The sequence below is a fragment of the Rhineura floridana genome, chromosome 3 (genome assembly GCF_030035675.1).
Source record: "Rhineura floridana isolate rRhiFlo1 chromosome 3, rRhiFlo1.hap2, whole genome shotgun sequence".
In the NCBI taxonomy this organism is placed as follows: domain Eukaryota; kingdom Metazoa; phylum Chordata; class Lepidosauria; order Squamata; family Rhineuridae; genus Rhineura; species Rhineura floridana.
In genome coordinates this window covers 200,917,878-200,940,232 of record NC_084482.1, presented here as the reverse complement: position 1 = coordinate 200,940,232, position 22,355 = coordinate 200,917,878, and the positions used below count along the sequence as shown (strand labels likewise).

The 22,355-nt window shown below is 41.5% G+C and overlaps 1 protein-coding gene and 1 long non-coding RNA gene across 6 annotated transcripts in view; one reads left to right on the top strand and one right to left on the bottom strand.

The window, feature by feature from the left end:
* LOC133381098 (zinc finger protein 883-like) overlaps positions 1–2,137 on the bottom strand; it is a 10,368-nt gene extending 8,231 nt beyond the window's left edge. The window contains exons 1-2 of one of the 4 annotated variants that reach the window (XM_061619655.1): positions 2,094–2,137; positions 860–1,134 (exon numbers count right to left, since the gene is read on the bottom strand). The gene's annotated coding sequence lies outside the window, so the exon portion shown is untranslated. The other 3 variants (XM_061619656.1, XM_061619657.1, XM_061619658.1) reach the window with 3 other exon arrangements.
* Positions 1,008–22,355, top strand: LOC133381141 (uncharacterized). Of its 2 annotated transcripts, XR_009761628.1 has the most exons (5): positions 1,008–1,394; positions 2,542–2,603; positions 5,507–5,587; positions 6,462–6,589; positions 17,097–22,355. It is a non-coding gene; the product is annotated as an uncharacterized LOC133381141 (long non-coding RNA). The 2 variants fall into 2 exon arrangements; XR_009761629.1 differs by lacking the exon at positions 2,542–2,603.

The following is a 22,355-nucleotide window of genomic DNA, read 5'->3' as shown; positions in this document are numbered from 1 at the left end:
CAAAATGAAAAAATGAAATTTTTGTATATTCAAATAACACTGAGCAGTGTATACAACAAGAAATTAAAAACTGTACATCAAGACTCCAGGAAAGCTTGGGTAAACGTCTAAGGCTGCAGTCCTAACCAGGAAGTAAGGCCCACTGAATTCAACAGGACTAGGTTCTGAGTAGACATAGCTAAGAGTGTACTGTAAGATGCATTTAAGGGCCACTCCTGTCTCCATTAAGATCCAGAGGACATACATACACACCTGCCTTATACCAAGTCAGACCATTGGTCCATCAGTATTGTCTACACTGACTGGCAGCAGCTCTCCAGGTCAAGCAGAGGATCTTTTCTCAGCCCTAGATGCCGGAGGATGGACTCTGGGACCTTTTGCATGCAAAGCAGACACTCTACCCATCGATCTATATGACCCCCGTTTGCTGCGGTAGTGTTGGAATACAGGAAGCTGCCTTACAACGCGTCAGGCCATGGGTCCATCTACTCATTACTGTCTTCACTGACTGGCAGAGGACTTCCAGGGATTCAGGCAGAGAATATTTTCCCAGCCCTACCTGGGGATGCCAGGGGCTTTCTGCATGCAAATCAGATCCTGTGCCCACTGAGCCACTGCTCTTCTCCAGAATCGAGTTTCCTATTCGCATATCTAGGGCAATAATCGATAGTCAGAACGTTTCCCCGTATGATGTCGGCCAATTTAAGTACCAATACAATCCTCCATCAAGAAGACTAACAAAACATCTGGATTTCCCCCCTGCTGATCCACTTCATTCTCAACAGCTACGGCTCTCCTGATTTTTTCCCCTCCCACCCACGAATCTGGATCCTATCAGCTCCTCCTCTTTTTAACTCACCGGTTCCTTCCACCGTCCTTGGCAGGTTTTTCAGCCTTTGGTATTCTGCAGCTCCCCACAACTGCTCCTACAAAAGATGGGGAGAGAAAGGCCGGCAGCCCAAAAAGGAAGCTTCACCCCAGGAAGGGGAGAAGGTGGAGCAGGAAAGTGACCTCACTGCTTTCTCTCGATCTCTCTTTTCACATCCTTTCCTCAGCCACGTGTGTGCTGGCTCCTTCTCCTCTAGGAAGAGACAGCTCGGTGCCCTTAACCCCTTGAGCTTCTCACGAAGAGAGCTGCAAAGGAAGAGAATTCGTTTTCGTATATGAGATTGGCTCGTGATGTTTTTCTTATGAAGTTGCTTCGCGGTACTTTCTATCTAGGAAGTGGTCAGAATGGTGGACTGGGACCCCCACTCAGCCAATGAAACTCACTGCAGGACCTGTCTTGGGCCCAAGTCACTATCTCTCAGCCTAGCCTACCTCACAGGGTTGCTGTGAGGGTAAAACGGAGAGGAGAGGACTATGTAGGTTACCTTGACCTCCTTGGAGGAAAGGTAGGATATTAACGTTGCCGTAGTAGTAGTAGTAAAAATAATAAACCTACAGTTCAACTCTATGCATGGCTACTCAGAAGTAGCCAAAGCTCTGCTCATGGCCGGAGTTCGATTCCAATGGAAGGAGGAAGTCGAATCTCCGGTAAAAGGGGTCGAGGTCCACTCAGCCTTCTATCCATCCGTGGTCGGTAAAATGAGTACCGTCCTGGCATATGCTGGGGGGTAAAGAAAGGCCGGGGAAGGAACTGGCAATCCCACCCCATATATATGGTCTGCCTAGTAAATGTTGCAAGACATCACCCTAAGAGTCAGAAACGACTCACACTATAAGTGCGGGGACACCTTTACCTTTAAGAGCATATTGGATTGCAGGCTTCAAAAAGATTATTAAAAATACACACACAGGGAGCTCCCTCATATTATTTATATATTGCAAAGCATTTATATACCTCTTAATACTTTAAACAAAATCTCCAGGCAGTGTACCTGGAGAGGTTCAGAAGCTGAATTTAGGTAACTGAGTTGTGAAGGAGAAGGAAAGAAGATATTTTGCTTGCCTGCCTTGGCTACTTGCAGTCATAGGGAGCCATTTCGGATCCAAGGGCCACATTCCTTTCTGGGCAACCTTCCAAGAGCCGCATGCCAGTGGTGGGCAGGGCCAGATGCAAACATAGGCAAAGCAATAAATGCCATTTTTACCTTGGTACAGTAGCCTAGTTTCTACATACACTTAGACAACTATCGCTTCAATCCCCCTCTTCATCCAGACAAGTAAGATGCATTATCAGAACTCAAACAAAAACACGGAGAGGGGAAACAGCGAGGAATGGGCAGGAGGAGAGTTCCAAAGGGCCAAATAGAGAGGCCTGGAGGGCCGCATTCAACCTCCAGGTGTGAGGTCCCATACATCTGGTTTAAGATCTCCAGCACGGTCTCTTAAAGGCTGCTAAGAATTGCACAGTTTAGGGCTTTTTAAAAATCATGCCTAGCTCCTTTTTCCACACTCCCCCTCCCAACACTTCTCTTTTGCTTAACATCTAACTTGAAGACTGGAGAATTCAAGAGCTTGCCAACTACTTTAGGAAATTTTATTGGTCCAAATAACTGGTTTTTTACTTGTTTGTTGCTGTTGTTTTTATTCCCTAAGAAGAGGAGCAGGTTGGAAAGAAGAGGAAGGGCTGCAGGGACTGACAGAGGCCAGTCAAAAGGGTATGTGTGTGATCTCACCCACACCATCCATTCAAAGCACTCTTATATCATTTTAAATAGTTACGGCTTCCCCAAAAAGAATCCTCAGAGCTGTAGTTTGTTCACAGTGATGAGAACTGTTAGGCTACTCCTATTCTCCTCCCGGAGCTACAATTCCCAGAGTTCCCTGGGAAGAGGGATTGATTGTAAAGCTACTCTAGGAAATGTAGCCCTGTGAGGGGAATAGGGGCCTTCTAACAACTCTCAGCTCCCTTAGGAAACTACAGTTCCCAGGATGCTGGGGCGGGAGCCATGATGGGTATAAGAGTGCTAGGCAAAGGGAAGCAGGGCAGTTGTCCTCGGCCCAGCACTTTGGGCGACCTGCACTTGGTGATCTGCATATATAGAGTGAGAAGCCAAAAGTTAAGTTTGTGTGTGTATGTTGTCAGTGAGAGAGTGTTTGGGACTGGTTGTGTTTCCACTTGTTTTCCCCCCTCTCTCTCGAGCTTTTGGGTTTTGACTGGAGCGTCTTGGGGGGTTGTTGTTGTTTTTGTCTTCCCTATTGGTTTTTCTGCCCTCCCTTCCTTCGCCCTTTCTGCGCTGGGGGCAGCGGCGGCAGCTGTTCCCCATCAGGCAGAGATGTTTTTTCCTCCTCCCAGCCCTGCTTGTCGTCACTTTTACTCAGGCTGCAGGGGCAATTTTGCTTTGTTCTGGCTGCTAGGAGCTTCCTCCAGCTGCGGTGGCGGCTCTGTATTTTTTGATCGCTAGGGAATCTAGGTTCCCTTTTTGCAGCCTTTGTTACCGGATCGCTTAGAGCGTTCTGTAGTGAGGTTTTCTTCCTCCCGGCTCGCTACTGCGGCCGTCAGATGTCCAATGCTGCGCCATCGCCTCCTGACTCGTTTTTTCTCCCGCCGTTGGAGTCCGCGGCGGTGCCCCCTCCCGGCTTGCTACTACGGCTGTAAGGAGGACGCGGCTGCTGCTTTTTGCCTTTTGTTTTTCTTGCAGTGGTGGCTTATTTTTGCTTAATTTTAGGAAAACGTAGGTGGTTTTCCCTCTCTGCAAAAAACCATTGGAAGCCTCTGGCAACGTTACGGCCACCATTGCTCCTTAGTTCTTCAGCTGGGCCGCCATTTTGTTTTAAATTTTCCCGCTCTTTTCAGCAGACGCCATTTTGTTTTGTCCTTTTTCCCCAACTTTTCTGTTTGAGGAACCGTTGGGCTTCTCCCCCTTTGGTTTCCTCTCATGCCCTCACATCTCCTTGTGTGTGAACGGTTTTCAGGCAGGGAACATTTACACTAGATTGTTCTCCAATTATTATCTAAAGACTAGAGGCCTATTCCCTGAAGTGAAGGTAATCATATTTGTATTTAATAGGTTGTTAGCCTCATATGTAAATATTATAATTACATATATTCGTAAATAAAATCTCTCTCTCTCTAAATATATATATAGAGAGAGAAAGAATGTGGGGGGGGCAACTATGCTTTTGCCCCAGGCCCTGCACATGCTAAGGGCGGGCCTGGGTATGGATGTGCAATGTGCATCTTTGTTTAATCAAGAAGTGGAACATAGAAACAATGTATACACGTTAAGTTTATTTGCTTAAATAAACATTTAAAATTTTTAAAAAAGAGGGTATTTGACAAGAGGGTACAGGCTTTACTTTGGAATGAAGGGGGAAATCACATGGCTGTTGCAGTGTCTTGAGACACTGCATGACATTGGCCCTCAAATGTGGAGATCTCCACCTGGGAGAAGGAGAAGTCTCCTAGGCCAGTACTTTTCATTTTTTATTAACTTTTTTATACAGAATTACACATTAATTACAGCCTCCAAACACGAGTGCTGCCTGACATAAAAAGAAAATTTATATAACCAGAACAAACCTGAAACTCTCCCTCCCATTTGCTGCAGAATATTGAATTTAAAGCCCATATATAATAGAGATTAGAAAATTCTTAAGATAAAATTAAAAACAAAAAACAAATATAGGTCACATACATATATCAATATGAGTTTTTAAAGCACCTATCATTGTCTTATCAACTTATAAATACTGAAACAAAAAAGACAAAATTAACTCACATACAATGTTAGGCTTTCCAGATTCGAGTGTAATGTGGTAGAGGTTCTCTACTGTGTTCTTTTTGATTTACATAGACTATAAATGGATACCAAGTTTCATAGAAATTGTCTTTCTTGGTGATACCTTGGGATACTCTCAATTTGATCGTTAATTTTTCCAAGAAAGCAAGATACCATGTTTGCCTATACCAATAATCTACTGTAGCTCCTTGTAATGTTTTCCAGTGCGTAGCTATAGTAATTCTGGCGGCCAGCAGTAAATGGCCTAATAGAGTTTTGTAGATTATACGTTTGTTTGCTCCTTCAAATAGATTCAAATGCCAATTGTGGTGTTCTGTCTATTTGTTTGGAGATGATTATTTCAATTTCATTAAAGATTAAAGTCCAAAATTTTTGCACTGAGGCACACTCCCACCACATGTGGTGATACGTTCCAGCCATTATACATCCTCTCCAACATCTGGGGGAGTGTATCCGATTAATTCGAGACAGATGTGTTGGTGTCAAATACCATCTGTGGGCTATTTTTAACATGGTTTCTCTTATTTGGTTGGAAGGGTTTTCACCAGATTTATTCCAAAACTTTTTCCATTCTTCCTCCTCAACTTCTACTTGCCAATCACCTTCCCATACTTTCTTTAATCCAGATAAGTTCTCTCCTTCTTTATCTAATAAAAGTTGATAATTTTTTTCACAATACCCCTATCTCTGTCTCTTGCTGCCAATATAATATTTTCAAGGGGGGATAAACTTGTCCTTCCTGCTTCTTTAATGTTGGGACGGTGTATAAAGTCTGCTAACTGTCTCCAGTGTAGCCATTGACGTTTTTGTCCCTCCAGTAAAGGCCTGCTGTGTTATTGGGGAACCAACATAAAAATCACGAAGACGATAAAACCCCTTCTCTCTCCATTGCTGCCAAGGTAAGTATCTATTGGTATTATAAAATTCTGGGTGAAAAAAGAGTGGTGTCATAGATGATGTCTTAGATAAAAGATATTTTCCCCATCTTTTCCAGCTTTGTAGTAAAGTATTAGTGAATGGATTTTCTTTTAATTGTTGTAACAAAGTTTTTGAGGGTTTTCTGAAGAGTATTATCCCTAATGGAATACTTTTCACTAAAATATTTTCTAGTTGAACCCATCTTTTTGTTTTATTATCCAATATTATAAAAATAAGATGATATGATTGGTTGGCATCAAAATAGTGTTTTAAGTGTGGAATTCCCCACCCACCCCCCTTTTTGAATTGTCAATATAATTTTTTTTTAATTCTGGGTAATTTTTTATTAAAAATAAATTGTTCGATTTCTTTTTGCCAAATCTTTAATTGTTTTTCCGAGATGTGAACAAGGAGTGCATGAAATAAAAAGGTTAACTTAGGTAAAAATGTCATTTTTATTGCGGAGATCCTTGCTGATAGTGAAAGTTGTAATTTAGCCCACTTATTCATTTCAGCTTTTAATACATACTAAATTGGTCTGTAGTTAACCATAAATAGTTTATTTCTATGCACTTGCACTCCCAGGTATCGTAGCTGCTTTGGGCACAAACAAATGCCCAGAGCAGCTGAGAATTAGCGCTGAGTCTCTGGAGATAAGTGGAAGCACATTGCTTCCGATTTTGTTAGTTTAACTTGTAGGCCAGAAACCCCCACAAATTGCTCTAATTCTGTCTCTAATGGGAGTACAGCTTCTGAAGGATTGGTCATTGTCAATGCCATGTCATCAGCATACATACGGAGAAGATGTGTATCCTGATTTATTTGTATTCCTTTAATATATTGGTTTTGTCTCAGATGTTGTGCTAAAGGTTCCATCACCATCAAGAACAGGAGAGTAGAGAGAGGTCATCCTTGTTTCGTTCCTCCATAGATTGTAAATAGTGGAGAATTTCTACCATTTATCCTAATCACTGCTGTAGAAGGTGAGTAAATTTGGTTTAAAATGGTTAAAAATCGCTTTCCAAAATTCACTCTTTTTGCTCCCTCTGTTAAAAGGGGCCAGTGTACACAATCAAATGCTTTGTATATATCTAGGGTTTAACCTGTTTCTTGATGCACGTTTAACAGATCAGGTTCACACATATGATCTGTTTTTAGCATTACATCAAAATAAGTATTTCCTGGTAAACTGGAACATGTGTCAGTTTCCCTTTGAGCTGAAACTAATGCCCAGGAACCAGGACTAACCTCTATGGCTCAAAATCGGGAATCAATTCCTCAGAATTATAGGACTTACTAATTATGGTCTTCTAGAAATGTTTTTGGAGTGATTACTATAGAAGCATACATGATAAAAGTATAGTATCAAAACTGGGTGTTCATGTAAAATGTTAAAATCCTGGGAATCAAATAACCTGCTTGGGGAATCTTTCTTGGATCCACCCCTACAGTTTGTCATGGAAAGCTGCATCAGTTAGGAAGCAACTCAGTAACTTGATCTGAGAGAAAACAGTTCAGTGCTGATTTAGGCCATATATTTTATGGGAAGAAATGTCACTTGCATGTTTGCTGGACTCCAGTTTTCAGATTGCTTTGTCCTTAAGAAGCGATTATTTATATATAGCCCAGCCACAAACTATTGTTTTCTTACCTGTATAGCAATGTGTGTATGCCTATAATATGCTGTAAGTTGGGTGGGAAACCTCTGGTCCACAGGTCAAATTTAGCTTGCCAGGCGTCTCCGTTTAGCCTGACGTTACATATTTATTTATTTTATTTATTTATTATTTTATTTATATCCCACCCTTCCTTCCAGCAGGAGCCCAGGGTGGCAAACAAGAGCGCTAAAAACACATCAAAACATCATAAAAACAGACCTTTAAATACACCAAAACAAAACAACTTTAAAAACATCTTTAAAAAGGGTTTTAAAAAAATACTGTTTAAAAATATATATATTAAAAAGCAATTCCAACATTCTTCCTCCAACATATGTGACATCAGGTGTAGGGCATGTACTAATGTGGCTACAAAGGAACAATCTGGAGTTCAAAGTGAGCTCCCAATTGTTCCTTGCTGGAGGAAGGCCACCCGATTGGTGTGGTGAGCACGCCTTGCTCCAGTAACAACAAGCAATTTCCACTGAATCCGCTCACTGCTAGCAGTGGTTTCAGTGGAATCAGCTCCGTGCTGCTCCTATGTGCCTGATAACCATGTGGCTGTTGGGTGCTCACGAAACTCTGTGCAACAGACTTTGACAGGTGGCCAGGGCAACTCACCTGTCAATTATGTGACATCATAATGTTGACATGTGAGTTATCCCACCCACTTGTCAAAGTTAACCCATGGAGGTGGGGTGCAATAAGGATCTGACTGTGAGAAATGTAATATGTTGCTTTTTCAGAATATTCTAAGGATAAATAAAATATGTGATTTTATTGCTACGAATAAATAGTTGATAAGGATTATAGACTGCTTATAGTAGATATTTTATAGAGATTAAAGTTAAGGGGCTTTTTCTTTAAACAGGACATAACCGATCAAGCTGTAGCTGCTTTGTTTGTCTTTTAGATAGAGTTCATTTTAAAATAGAAAACAAGATCCACGCTTGATTGAGTTAGATGAAGTTTCCATTCTTTAATTGCTTTGCTTAATGTTTTAAATGAGTGTTGCTAAGCAAAAAGGGTTTTTTTTCTCCTGTAAAGATAGAATGAGGTAAGATGACCATCTTGGACACAGACAGTTGAGATCTGTTTGTGGTTAAAATCTGTTCTAATATAGACAGGGGATTCACGCTTGGCTGATTCAGATAAGGTTTTTATTCTTTCATTACTTTGCTTGACGTAAAGGGAGTTTTTATGCGTAGTTAATGAGGAAGGGAGGGGGAGCAATATACCTTATATGGAAAATAATAAATAAGGGTATAAGGTAGCCTAAAACTGAGGAGTGGGAGATGTCAACAGGGGAGTAGTTTCATGTGACAGGGACAGGCGGCTCTGATAGGCTGTGAACCCTGAAGTACTCTGTCCAATGAGGAAACAGGGGAGGGCATGAAGCATAGGGCTAGAGGATAAAAGATTTGTACCAATGTCATTTGGGTGTGTCCGCCCTTTGGTAGACACCCGTGTGATGCGTCCTTCCCTGGCTCTCCCTGTCAGGTTCCTACCTGCGCGTGGTTACTGCCTGTCTCTAGGCACCACCAGGGACTCCACCAGTCCGGACCGCACTCTCTTATGGTTTACCTATCCGCTCTAGCACAGATCTCAACAGATCCCCCTGCTAGGCAACCACCAGTAACGTCCCAATACTAGTATTCCCAGAGACTCTGAATACTGGTATTGTTATTCTCTTCACCGCTGCCACCATTTGTTACAGTTCCCCTTCAGCCTTGGTCATTACCTTACCCTCCCTTCTGGTCTGTGAAACTCCAGCCAAGGATCAGGCCTTTGGTAAACCAAATTAAGTATTTATTAAAGATAACAAAGCTAACAAGATTAACAAGATTTCTTCTTAAGGCACATAAGCATATGGTTTTACTCAATACTAATCCGAACTCCACCTCCCTCCTGGTAAACAACTCTCTAAACCCCACCAAGCAATCCACTCAGTTCTCTTCTCCCCCCCAGATTCGACTCTCACTCTTCCTTTTATACATTCAGCCATTTTAAACACTCAGCCAATCATCTCGCATTCTACTGCCCAGTCACTCCCCCTCCTCTTTCACTCCACTTACCATGTATCTTCTAAAACAACAACACTTACCATATATACATTAATATAGGAACATCACAACCCACTCTTGCAAGAACGAAAATAAAGCTTTGAAACTGCTTCACAATTGTCTCTGTCGTGGGTCTTCCACAGGGGACCATTTTGGGGTCTCATAGGGGGTTTTTCCCTTAAGGAAAACCACGTTTCTTACAAATGGGGGCTTGTCCGGGATAACCTTATTTTTGGGGTGACTGGGGGTCCTGACTGCCCTATAGGAAGATGCGTCCCGTTGACCTTTTCAACGGTCCTAGGGGACGAAAGGACTGTCCGACTACTCCACTGACAAAACATCCCAGGACATAATTTGATAGACCAGACATTGTGAATCGGGGAAATTCTTTGGGTGTGAGTCCCTTGAAAGTAAAGGCCTGGAACGGTAGGCACGCCGCCTAGATACGCGTAGAAGTGACCAGACAGACTCCGTCGATGGACTAAGGTAAGAAAACCACTACTAAGGGTGCAAGTATTATCTTGGTGGTCAAAAGCCAGGGTATGAGGAGTTCAAGTCTCCCTGACCTTGATAATAGGGTATGAGGAGTTCAAGTCTCCCTGACCTTGGTAATAGGGTATGAGGAGTTCAAGTCTCCCTGACCTTGGTAATAGGGTATGAGGAGTTCAAGTCTCCCTGACCTTGGTAATAGGGTATGAGGAGTTCAAGTCTCCCTGACCTTGGTAATAGGGTGTGAGTTCAAGTCTCCCTGACCTTGGTAATAGGGTGTGAGGAGTTCAAGTCTCCCTGACCTTGGTAATAGGGTGTGAGGAGTTCAAGTCTCCCTGACCTTGGTAATAGGGTGTGAGGAGTTCAAGTCTCCCTGACCTTGGTAATAGGGTGTGAGTGTGGTGTGAGTGTGTGTCAGACCTGAATGTGAGTGACTGAGACACGTTTTAAATGCAAAAGTGAGTCCGGAGTCTCAATTCACGTTTCGGTACTTCCTCGAGGAAAACGTCTGGAGAGAGACGAAGTGAGTGAAAAGAAAAGAGTGAAAGAAGATCTGATTAAGGAATAAAATGGGGAGTAAGACTAAGAAAGTTTCTCCCAAAAGTCCAGTCCCAAGTACAAAGAATATTAAAATACCACCTGAAAGTCCATTGGGACTAATGTTGAGAGTATGGGAAGACTTGCCTTGTACAAAAGACAAGGACAAGAAGAAAATGATTAGATATTGTTGTTTTGAATGGCCAAGCCAACCCATACAACCCCCAGCCATATTTTGGCCCAAATTTGGAGCCTCTGAGGCTTGGCTTTGTCAACGTTTAAATTTCTTTGTGAACAATAAAGAACCGTTCTCACAGGAAGAATCAGATTATGCATTATGTTGGAAGAGAAACTATGAGGGGAATTGTTATCCGTTAAGGATATCCAGTCATGACAAAGAAGCAAAGTTTCTAGATATTCTAAATGACTATTCCCTAGATCAGTTGGTCATGGAACCGACCAGAGGGACGGCAACCCTGGACTTAATCCTCAGTGGGGACCGGGACCTGGTGCGAGATGTAAGTGTTGTTGAACCGATTGGGAGCAGTGACCACAGTGCTATTAAATTAAACATACATGTAACTGGCCAATTGCCACGAAAATCCAACACGGTCACATTTGACTTCAAAAGAGGAAACTTCACAAAAATGAGGGGATTGGTCAAAAGAAAGCTGAAAAACAAAGTCCAGAGGGTCACATCACTCAAAAATGCTTGGAAGTTGTTTAAAAACACTATATTAGAAGCTCAACTGGAGTGCATACCGCAGATCAGAAAAGGTACCGCCAGGGCCAAGAAGATGCCAGCATGGTTAACGAGCAAAGTCAAGGAAGCTCTTAGAGGCAAAAAGTCTTCCTTCAGAAAATGGAAGTCTTGTCCAAATGAAGAAAATAAAAAAGAACACAAACTCTGGCAAAAGAAATGCAAGAAGACAATAAGGGATGCTAAAAAAGAATTTGAGGAGCACATTGCTAAGAACATAAAAACCAACAACAAAAAATTCTATAAATACATTCAAAGCAGGAGACCATCTAGGGAGACAATTGGACCCTTGGATGATAAGGGAGTCAAAGGTGTCCTAAAGAACGATGATGAGATTGCAGAGAAGCTAAATGAATTCTTTGCATCTGTCTTCACAGTGGAAGATATAGGGCAGATCACTGAACCTGAACTAACATTTGCAGGAAGGGATTCTGAGGAACTAAGACAAATAGTGGTAACGAGAGAGGAAGTTCTAAGCTTAATGGACAATATAAAAACTGACAAATCACCGGGCCCGGATGGCATCCACCCGAGAGTTCTCAAAGAACTCAAAGGTGAAATTGCTGATCTGCTAACTAAAATATGTAACTTGTCCCTCGGGTCCTCCTCCGTGCCTGAGGACTGGAAAGTGGCAAATGTAACGCCAATCTTCAAAAAGGGATCCAGAGGGGATCCCGGAAATTACAGGCCAGTTAGCTTAACTTCTGTCCCTGGAAAACTGGTAGAAAGTATTATTAAAGCTAGATTAACTAAGCACATAGAAGAACAAGCCTTGCTGAAGCAGAGCCAGCATGGCTTCTGCAAGGGAAAGTCCTGTCTCAGTAACCTATTAGAATTCTTGGAGAGTGTCAACAAGCATATAGATAGAGGTGATCCAGTGGACATAGTGTACTTAGACTTTCAAAAAGCGTTTGACAAGGTACCTCACCAAAGGCTTGTGAGGAAGCTTAGCAGTCATGGAATAAGAGGAGAGGTCCTCTTGTGGATAAGGAATTGGTTAAGAAGCAGAAAGCAGAGAGTAGGAATAAACGGACAGTTCTCCCAATGGAGGGCTGTAGAAAGTGGAGTCCCTCAAGGATCGGTATTGGGACCTGTACTTTTCAACTTGTTCATTAATGACCTAGAATTAGGAGTGAGCAGTGAAGTGGCCAAGTTTGCTGACGACACTAAATTGTTCAGGGTTGTTAAAACAAAAAGGGATTGCGAAGAGCTCCAAAAAGATCTCTCCAAACTGAGTGAATGGGCGGAAAAATGGCAAATGCAATTCAATATAAACAAGTGTAAAATTATGCATATTGGAGCAAAAAATCTTAATTTCACATATACGCTCATGGGGTCTGAACTGGCGGTGACCGACCAGGAGAGAGACCTCGGGGTTGTGGTGGACAGCACGATGAAAATGTCGACCCAGTGTGCGGCAGCTGTGAAAAAGGCAAATTCCATGCTAGCAATAATTAGGAAAGGTATTGAAAATAAAACAGCCGATATCATAATGCCGTTGTATAAATCTATGGTGCGGCCGCATTTGGAATACTGTGTACAGTTCTGGTCGCCTCATCTCAGAAAGGATATTATAGAGTTGGAAAAGGTTCAGAAGAGGGCAACCAGAATGATCAAGGGGATGGAGCGACTCCCTTACGAGGAAAGGTTGCAGCATTTGGGGCTTTTTAGTTTAGAGAAAAGGCGGGTCAGAGGAGACATGATAGAAGTGTATAAAATTATGCATGGCATTGAGAAAGTGGATAGAGAAAAGTTCTTCTCCCTCTCTCATAATACTAGAACTCGTGGACATTCAAAGAAGCTGAATGTTGGAAGATTCAGGACAGACAAAAGGAAGTACTTCTTTACTCAGCGCATAGTTAAACTATGGAATTTGCTCCCACAAGATGCAGTAATGGCCACCAGCTTGGATGGCTTTAAAAGAAGATTAGACAAATTCATGGAGGACAGGGCTATCAATGGCTACTAGCCATGATGGCTGTGCTCTGCCACCCTAGTCAGAGGCAGCATGCTTCTGAAAACCAGTTGCCGGAAGCCTCAGGAGGGGAGAGTGTTCTTGCACTCGGGTCCTGCTTGCGGGCTTCCCCCAGGCACCTGGTAGGCCACTGTGAGAACAGGATGCTGGACTAGATGGGCCACTGGCCTGATCCAGCAGGCTCTTCTTATGTTCTTATGTTCTTAAGGATCACAAAGAACCAGGTTAAAACAATGAATCAAAATGAACTTAAACATGGATTCAGAAGCAGAGGGAGGGGTAGAACCAACAGATCAGGCATAGAGCCCAATCAGAAATGGATAGGCCCACAGGCCGGATGCTGGTTATGTGGGAAATTTGGACACTTCTAACGAGAATGCCCTGACTTAAAGAAGGAGGAAAATAACGCATCACTAATGGCCTTTGATGAACAATAGGGAAGTCAGGGATTCCCTAAAACTGGGCCCCACCGGGAAATCTTGACAAATGTTAAGTGGGACCCTGGGAGGAAGAAGTAGTGTTTCTAATAGACACTGGAGCTGCCAGATCATCATTGAATTGCATCCCCAAAGGTATGAATCTGTCACCTTGTAAGTTATCAGGAACAGGAGTAAAAGGTGAAGCATTTTGATGTGCCAGTATTTGAAGAGACTCAAGTGCAAATAAACCAACTAAAAAGACAAGGGAGGTAGAGAAATCTAAAAGTCCTCCCTGGGACCCTCCACCCTATTCAGGAAATATAGAACTGAGGGAACTGCCTGGAGTAGACCTGATTAATTTGGATAAATTGATGGTCTCCCTCAGTCCATCCATAGCTCCCTCTGGCCCCTCATCAACTTCCAGTAAAGTTGCAACAACTCAAACAGAGCCTGATACAATATTAATGACTATTCTACACAAAGGAAGTCACTGGGGGATACAAGTTATGGATGTATGAGTGTTTATACAGTAACTAAACAAGTTAGTTAATTAAAAAGGCAAGAGAAACTGCCTTATAGTCAGAACCAATCACAATTAATATATTAGTTCCATCAGTACCAATTATAGAAATTGTCCCCAGTTTCATCAAACAGGAAATAAAACAATTAGAAAAGTAGGTTTAAATAATCATTTGGTGTTGTGGGTGTTGGGAATTAAGGATGTGACAAAAGAGATGGACAATGTTGTGAAGTTAAGTCAAGGCCATTAATTTAAGGATCCAATAAGGGTGAGAATTGTGGTCTGGACATTATACATGTGTTAGAAAGGGTGGTGTGGGATAGGTAATGTCCACAACCACAGAAAACGAATTAAATAAGGAAAAGGAAGAAAAGGAAAATTTAGAAGAAGGCTGTTCCCTTCACTCCAGTGTTTTCAATTGAGAGCTGGAGAAAGTTGTTAGATAAAGAGTGGAATTTGAAAATGAGAACCAAGTGCAGGAGGTCATATTAGGATTCAGACCAAGATTAATGCACCCAAGTTAAGATAAGCCCCACAACCCATCCTCTGGATTTTGTAAGGATATCCCAAACATTATCGAGGATTTGTTGTGGAGAAAAATAAACTGAGAGCAAAAAGAAGTAAAATGTGTATAAAGGTGGTCAGTTTTACCCACTTGTCATTTTTGCAGCAGAAAATAAGAAAGTAAAATGTCCAAAATGTATAATAATAATAATAATAATAAAATTTAATTTGTGTGTCGCCTATCTGGCCAATGGCCACTCTAGGCGACGTACATATAGTAAATATAGCGAAATACAATACACTAAAATACACTATAACAATATAAATTATAAATTATAATAACAGCAGAATACAGAGTAGGAGGCATTTGAAACATAAGAACATTAAGCCTCCCCAGAAGTCCCAAAAGCCTGTTGAAAAAGCCAGGTCTTTATGGCCTTGCAGAACATATTCAGGGAAGAGACGTGCCGAAGATCTTGTGGGAGGGAGTTCCAGAGGGTGGGGGCCGCCACTGAAAAGGCCCTCTCTCTAGTTCCCACCAACTTAGCTGATTTGGTTGGCGGGACTGAGAGAAGGCCTTGTGTGGCCGATGAGAAATATGGCATGTTTCCAGTAGAATTCTTATCTTTGTGGCATACTCATATAAGCACTTAAAGCAAAAAGCAACAGTTCCTAGAAGAAAGAATCTTTGATTTAGAATTAAAATCATTAAAATGGCTTTGGAAGGTAGGACTTGGTTTTCCAGTTTTGACAACTAGGTCCCCCTAAATGAGAAGAGAGCCTATTAAACTTCTGATAAGTTATAGGGTGAATATAAATTTTATTTGGGTTATTAGTGTAGGGCCAATTACTTTAAAAAAATTGGAACTGCCATATGATTTTACATGTATATCCCTTTTGAGGGAAATTACTCTATCCTACCCCTTTGTTGTCTAATGAGTAAGGATTTATGTATAAATATTCAGGTTCTTAGGAAAACTTGGAATGTTTCTCAGTAGTTGTGAAGTAGTGCCTGAGTGGGGACACTCACTCAAGATTAAAAATAATTGGGATAGGCAGTATTTGGTTATAAGTACATACTCCCAGGAAAGTGAACAATGTCATGAGAAGAGAAAGGGGAGTCATGACTATAGTAAACACATATAAGGAGAATGAGATATAAATGAATTTGACTGATTTAATTAGGAAATAGTGTTATGAATATTGCTAAATCAAACACAATTTTAAGGTAAATTGTTAGATGAAAAACATTGAGAAATTCTGTATACAGAATTGGCACATGTGTATACTTGAATCATTTGATAGGATAAAAATCATATTAATGTTAGTTTATAAAAAGTAAAGGAGAGATATTTAAGAAACTAAAAGGTATTCCTACCGTAGAAACTTCACACCTGGGCGTCTACTGAAGTGGACTTTCAGCTGTGCCAGTTTCCTTGAAATCCAGTCCAACAGTCATCTGGAAAGTCCAGATCTGAATGGACTGTTAGGGTAACATCCAGTTGAAGAGATTACTTCATTTCAGTCTCTCTCTCTCTCAATTGAGTGGCAGGGACTTTCCCAGCTGAGCAGATCGCTCGGGGGAAGGTTCACATGCGTGCGTTATTTTTTTACTACAGCCTGATATTTGGCTTGAGAGAAAGAACCTGAAACACAACCTCTACTTTTTAATATTTAATATGGAGAAACTAGTAGTTTGATAAATTGTTCCAGCACAGGCTGAAAAGACCAACTTTTTAGAAACTGCCCACAAAAGAACTGCTTCTGTGCCAACACAGACGGATTTCTATCTATAGAGCCAGGAGGAAGTGCCTGTTTATGACAACGTTATAGAATAAGGGGCAATATAATTATAAAACCAGTGTGGGTTTTAAGTTTGATAATAATAAGTGTTAAATATTGGAGTCCTTTGTAGGGGGAAAAGTTATTGTGTCTGGTCCGATGGATGTGGCAGGTGGCCAACTGCCTGGACCAGTGGACCTAGACTGATGTTACCCATTCAATGGATTCTTATGCTCATATTGTTTTGCCAGGAAAAGGGGGTTATATGTAAATTTCATGGCAAAACAGTGTCGGTTATTTATGTGAGAATTTCACTCTAGGGGAATTCTCTCCTTTGTTTTACTAAGAAATAAGGTAAAATGGAGTATTTAGATTACTCTCTTATAGTTAAAGGGGTACTTTAGGATAATATCAGAAATAATCATGGTATTAACATTATTTGTATTTTTATGTTAAGAATAATACACATTTATTGCCCCAATACATAATGATAAACAACAAGTATTGGGCAAAAGAACATTTCAGTTTTGTTTTGGGTCATGACAAGGATGGTGGACATTCACTTCATGGCCCAGGGTTTCAGGACTCATTATAGTCTGACCCTCCTTTTGCATGTTCATATATTATGGCTGTTATACATGTTGTAACTGTTACTGTATATATGAGTTGGAGATTATGGACTACTATATTTAGGGGTGTGGCAAAAGCACTAACCTTTGGAACTAAGGATCAGTTTATGAAAAATTATGTACTGGCACTATTTTCTTCTATATCTTCTTTAAGGAAAAAGGGAGAGCGCTGTTTATGAGACAAAGCCAGGAGACTGGGTGTTCCTAAAAAAGGCTGGACTCATTACACTAGAGTAAAACCAGGTTCCTTACCCACTACGTGGACCAGTACAATACAGACGGAAATCCCAGGACAAGCACCACGGCTACTCCTGCGGAAGACCACTGGAGGATTGAGTCAGAGGATCAAAACTGGACAGATAAGGAGAGATTTGAGACTTTACTAATTCCAGAATTAGATACTTGGAGTTCAGGGTGGGAATGGAAGGAAACTTGGTTTAGGACCCCGTGCCCACACGTAAGATTTAAAATATATCAGGCAGAATATTGCCAAAAGAAACAGCTAATAGTCTTGTGGGGAGAGGGGGACCAAGGATATTGGATAACATATCATAAAGGGCAAAACCTAGTCTTCCCCTTATATAATTTCAGGTGGGGAGAAAAAGGTTGGGGTTGGCAAAGCATAGGAAAATTAGGAATAAGGGAACATCGAAATACTTTAAAGTGTAATCAGTGTGAAAAGGAGTGGAATTTCACAGACGAACTACAAAATAGCTCCTGGACTCCAGAGGAAGTAAGGAGGGAAGAAGAAATGAGCAGATGGGAAGCAGGGTATCCATAGTACTATAGACCAAAACACTTCCTATCAGAGAATTAGGAATACAACCAATAGTATTATCATACAGAAAACTTGGACAAATAAAACCACAAGTTTTGGCAATAATACCCCTTCAAATTGGACCCACTCTTGATAGGATACCCCGGGAGCGGGATTCGTACGATACTTTATTACGGTCAACGACCCGTCAAGGAGAATAAAATTTACAACCAGTTGCAAACATATTGTTAAAATTAACACTAAACTAGTACTAGTAATATTAAGCAATTACATAGAAGGGTTAATAGTAAATAACTGTCTTTTACGTTGGGCTGCATAAAAATACTTAGCAACTGAAATCAAATGAGAGCTATTATTGCCAGATAGAAGCCATGACATCCAATGTTCAGGAGATCTATTGGGATGATTTTGCATAAAGGGTACAATATATAGATCCCTTTCCTCAGCATATAGTGGACAAGCAAAGAGGATATGGGGCAGAGATTCTATTAAGCCTTCCCTACACAGACAGAGGCATTGCACTAAGGGCTTGCCCTTAAATCTACCCTCCAGGAGCGCAGACTCCAGACAATTGAAGCGGGCCTTAGAAAAGGCTAATCGGTATTTGGGATTCGTTAAGACATCTAGATATGCCGCGTACTTTAAAAAGTGGAAGTCCAGTTTATGATGAAGGGGGGAACATACTTTGGATGCGGCCTGAATTCTTGATTGTCTATCAGTGTCATGGAGCCTATCCCTAATAATCTGCCTAGCCCTATCAAGGTCTTGGGAGGAAAGAAATTCTAATGAAAGGCCTAAGTAGGGCAGCTTGTCTAAAAAGCATTTCATCCAGCTGGATAGGAGCCCGTCTTCTCCAAGACTTGACAGGTAACCTGACAGGCATATATAAGAAATTTCAGTCCAAAAATTAAAAGCTAGGGACCATGCTTGGCATTCTACTGAGCACGATCCCGCTTCCAATCTTAACACAGCATTTGAAACACATCTTTGAACTCCAAAGATTCTTCGTAAGAAGATGGACAGCACTGACTCAACCATGGGATTGAACGCATGTATCCAGATCTGGACACCATACAATAGTTGGGATAGAATTTTGGCTGTGAATACCTGTATAGCTGCCGGGATATATTGCCCCCCTTTGTTATAAAAATAGCGTACTAAGCACTTCATCGATGTTCGGGCCGTCGCAACTGCCGCACGGATGTGTGGCATCCAAGAAAGGGAGGAATGGAATAAAATACCTAGATATTTGTAAGCACTAACTTGCTCAATAGAGTGGCCGTTAATTTTCCACATGGGAGTTAAGGAAGATTTTGTAAACGCTAGAATTTTAGATTTTGAGAAATTGATTGTTAATGCGTTCTCTGAGCAATAATCCATAAAAACTCTAATCAAGCGTTTGAGGCCAACTTTAGAAAAAGAGAGCAAGGCCGCGTCGTCAGCGTAAAGCAAAATAGGACAACTGCTTCCTTTAATTTTAGGCGAGTGGAAGTCAGGTGAAAAACATTTGGGGGCCAAATCATTTAGAAAGAGATTAAAAAGGAGCGGGGCCAACACACAGCCTTGTCTCACCCCTCTTGACATGATAATTGAGTTGGAGAGATCTCCTTTTTGGCTACAGCGGACACGAAGGGGAGTGTTCAGGTGCAGCTTATAAATCAAGAACAACAATCTCTTATCGATAGTTGTTTTAGCCAATTTGGCCCACAGTATATCCCGTGGAATAGAGTCAAACACCACCTTCAGGTCAATAAAAACAACGTATAGACCACTCCCTACCTGATTTCTATATTTTTCGGCAAGATGACTTAGTAACAGGCAGTGGTCCATGACCGATCTACCACTCCTAAAACCTGCCTGTTCCACTCCCAGTACATTTTCCTCCTCCATCCAGTTGGATAGTTTGTTCTTTAGATAGTTAGCATATAATTTCCCGATCACCGATAGTAGGCTAATTGGTCTATAACTAGCCGGCTCAGTCCTGGGACCTTTCTTATAAATAGGCACTACAATGGCTTCCTTCCATGCCTGAGGAAAATGTCCCTTATTATTAATCAGAGTGAAAAGATTGGCCAAAATAGGCGCCCACCATTCTGAGTGTGTTTTTAGAAGCTCAGGGGAAGATTATCACCACCTGGAGCTTTGGCCAGTTTTAGGTTTTTAATCAAATCAAGTATTTCTGATTGTGTAACCGGTGGCCAAAAGGGAAAGGATTCATAGTCAACAAACGGAATCTTTGGGGACGAGCGATAAAAATCCTTTTGACAATCCATGAAATATTGTTCCCAGACATTTGGAAGGATGTTACAAGGGGCAAAATTAGAAGGTCTAATGGAGCCATTAATTAGAGACCAAAACCTTTTGGAGTTGCTATCTTTGGCTGCCTGTCTTAAGGACTCCCACCCCGATTGTATTGCTTGTCGTTTTTTGGTCACTATAAGGGCTTTGTAGTTCCTTTTAGTTATATAATATATCTCTGGCAAGACTCTAGCATTTTGATGACGATAACATAGATATATGTTTCTCAGTTGTCTCTTTGCATTAAGGCATTCTTGGTCGAACCATTTATGCGAGTCATCCCACACGTTTGATCGAGTGGGCACATTATTCGGTATTAGCAAAGGTTGAAATGACTCAACCAGAGAGTCCAATGCATTTAGAGATTGAGTGAGATCGGAAGAATTTCCAAAAGACTCCTGTATGTTCTTAGCCAAGGGAGATGCTATAAATTCCGCTACTTTAGAGGCAACTAATGAGGTCCACATGGGTCGTTTGTATTTAAAATACATTTGATTAATGGCCGGATTATATTCTGCCGCTAACCTACAGTTCACCTTTAAATGCAATGAGAGAGAAATGGGTAGATGATCGCTGTACAATCTCATGCCAACCGAAAAATTCGTAATCGAATTCAAAAGATGGGGGGACGTGATCGCGTAGTCGATCACGCTGCTTCCTCTATTTGATATGTATGTGTACTCCGCACAAGCGTCAAGGGGCTTTAATCCATATAAAATGGTAAGATTATGGCTGCCAACCATACGGGATAAACAAATTCCTTGATAATTGACGCTACAATCCTTGGAGGTTCTCACTAGCTCAGGAACTAGATGTGTGTTAGTTTCCCCCCTCCACAACTTAGAAGCTAGAAGGGTCTCATTGTTCTGGCCTATCCTAGCATTAAAATCTCCCAGGATAATTACCAAGGCTCCAGGGAATCGGGACTCCAACTCCGTGGTATAATAAAGTCTTCCCACAACTGATCCGTAAGTGACCTAGAAGTAGCAGGGGGGATATATACATTGATTAATAGAAGAGACATTTTATCAAAAGTCAGGTGAACAGCCATGGCAAAGTTATTGCATGTTGGAATTTTGTTACAACGGACATTTAATGCTGTAGAGATAAGGATAGCCAGGCCTCCTTTAGGGCGTCCCTTAGTTTTTTCTATTTGGTGGACAGCTGGTAAAGTTATAGAGTTGAAGCCATCTATGTTCAACTCCGTGGTATTCCAGGTTTCCTGTAAGCAGATTACATCTTGATGATTTAAAAAGTTAATAAAGTCTGGAATATTTTGTTTAGATGACCATCCTGCTATATTCCAGGATAATATATGTAATGGAGAATCCGTCTTCAATGAGGTAGAACGCTTACAGGTAGGCTGGGTTACCTCATCTGACTGGAGTAACCTAGATTGGGGAGGTCAATGTATCTCTTCAATATGATTGAGTATACCTCGGCTATCATTGAAGACTGCTCCTGAGGATGGTCCTGCTTTCAAAGTTGTAACCTGGGCCTGGGGTGCCATGGATGAAATGGAGGTTGTTTCAGAGGTGAAGGAAGAAGACATATCCCCAATGGAGCACATTTGTTGGTTCGAGTTTGTAAGACGTTGTATCAAATAATAGAGCTTTTGAATCACCATGTCTCTTTCCAGATCTGATAGTTGGGAGTATAGAGAGGCAAGTTGAGCCTCCTCCGGCTCCAACTCAACCAGCAAGGACGACAGCGACAAGGTCGGAACAGAAGACGATGGATTTCGTTCCTCAACCCGAGAGTGATCAGAATTCACAATTATCTCAGACTCTAAGTGGGAAGAACTCTCTGCTCTCCCAAAATAAGACCATAAGGGTTCTGGGGCAGAAGAATTAATATAGTAGCGTTGAATCAAAAGGCCTCTGAAATGTAGCTCCTCTCTTATCTGAAATATCTGGTTAGCTATTACCGGGGAGTGAAATGTCACTATTAGCCGCCACACTCCAGTTTTAGTAGATATGTTTATCATGGATTTAATGTAATTGATGGCTTGTCCAGGATGTAAAAAATGAGCAAAAAACTTATCCAATAAAGGCACACTTGGAAAGGGGGGCCATCTTCTTGAATCCTTAGAGTTGTACAATATTACCAGTTTCCCTGGTTGCAAAACCAGTTTCCAAGGTCGAGGTTGCGTTTTAATGAGACGTGTCCTCCTGTCCATTTGTGTATCCTCTGTGATAAAGCTCTCTTCCCCCAATGTTGTTGTAGTTTCATTAAATGAATCTCCCAAGGAATGTTTAGTGGGAGTGATCTGCTGTCTGTTTTGTTTAGATGAAAGATGGAAAGCTTCCTCTTTTAACTTGGAATCCGATCTTTGTG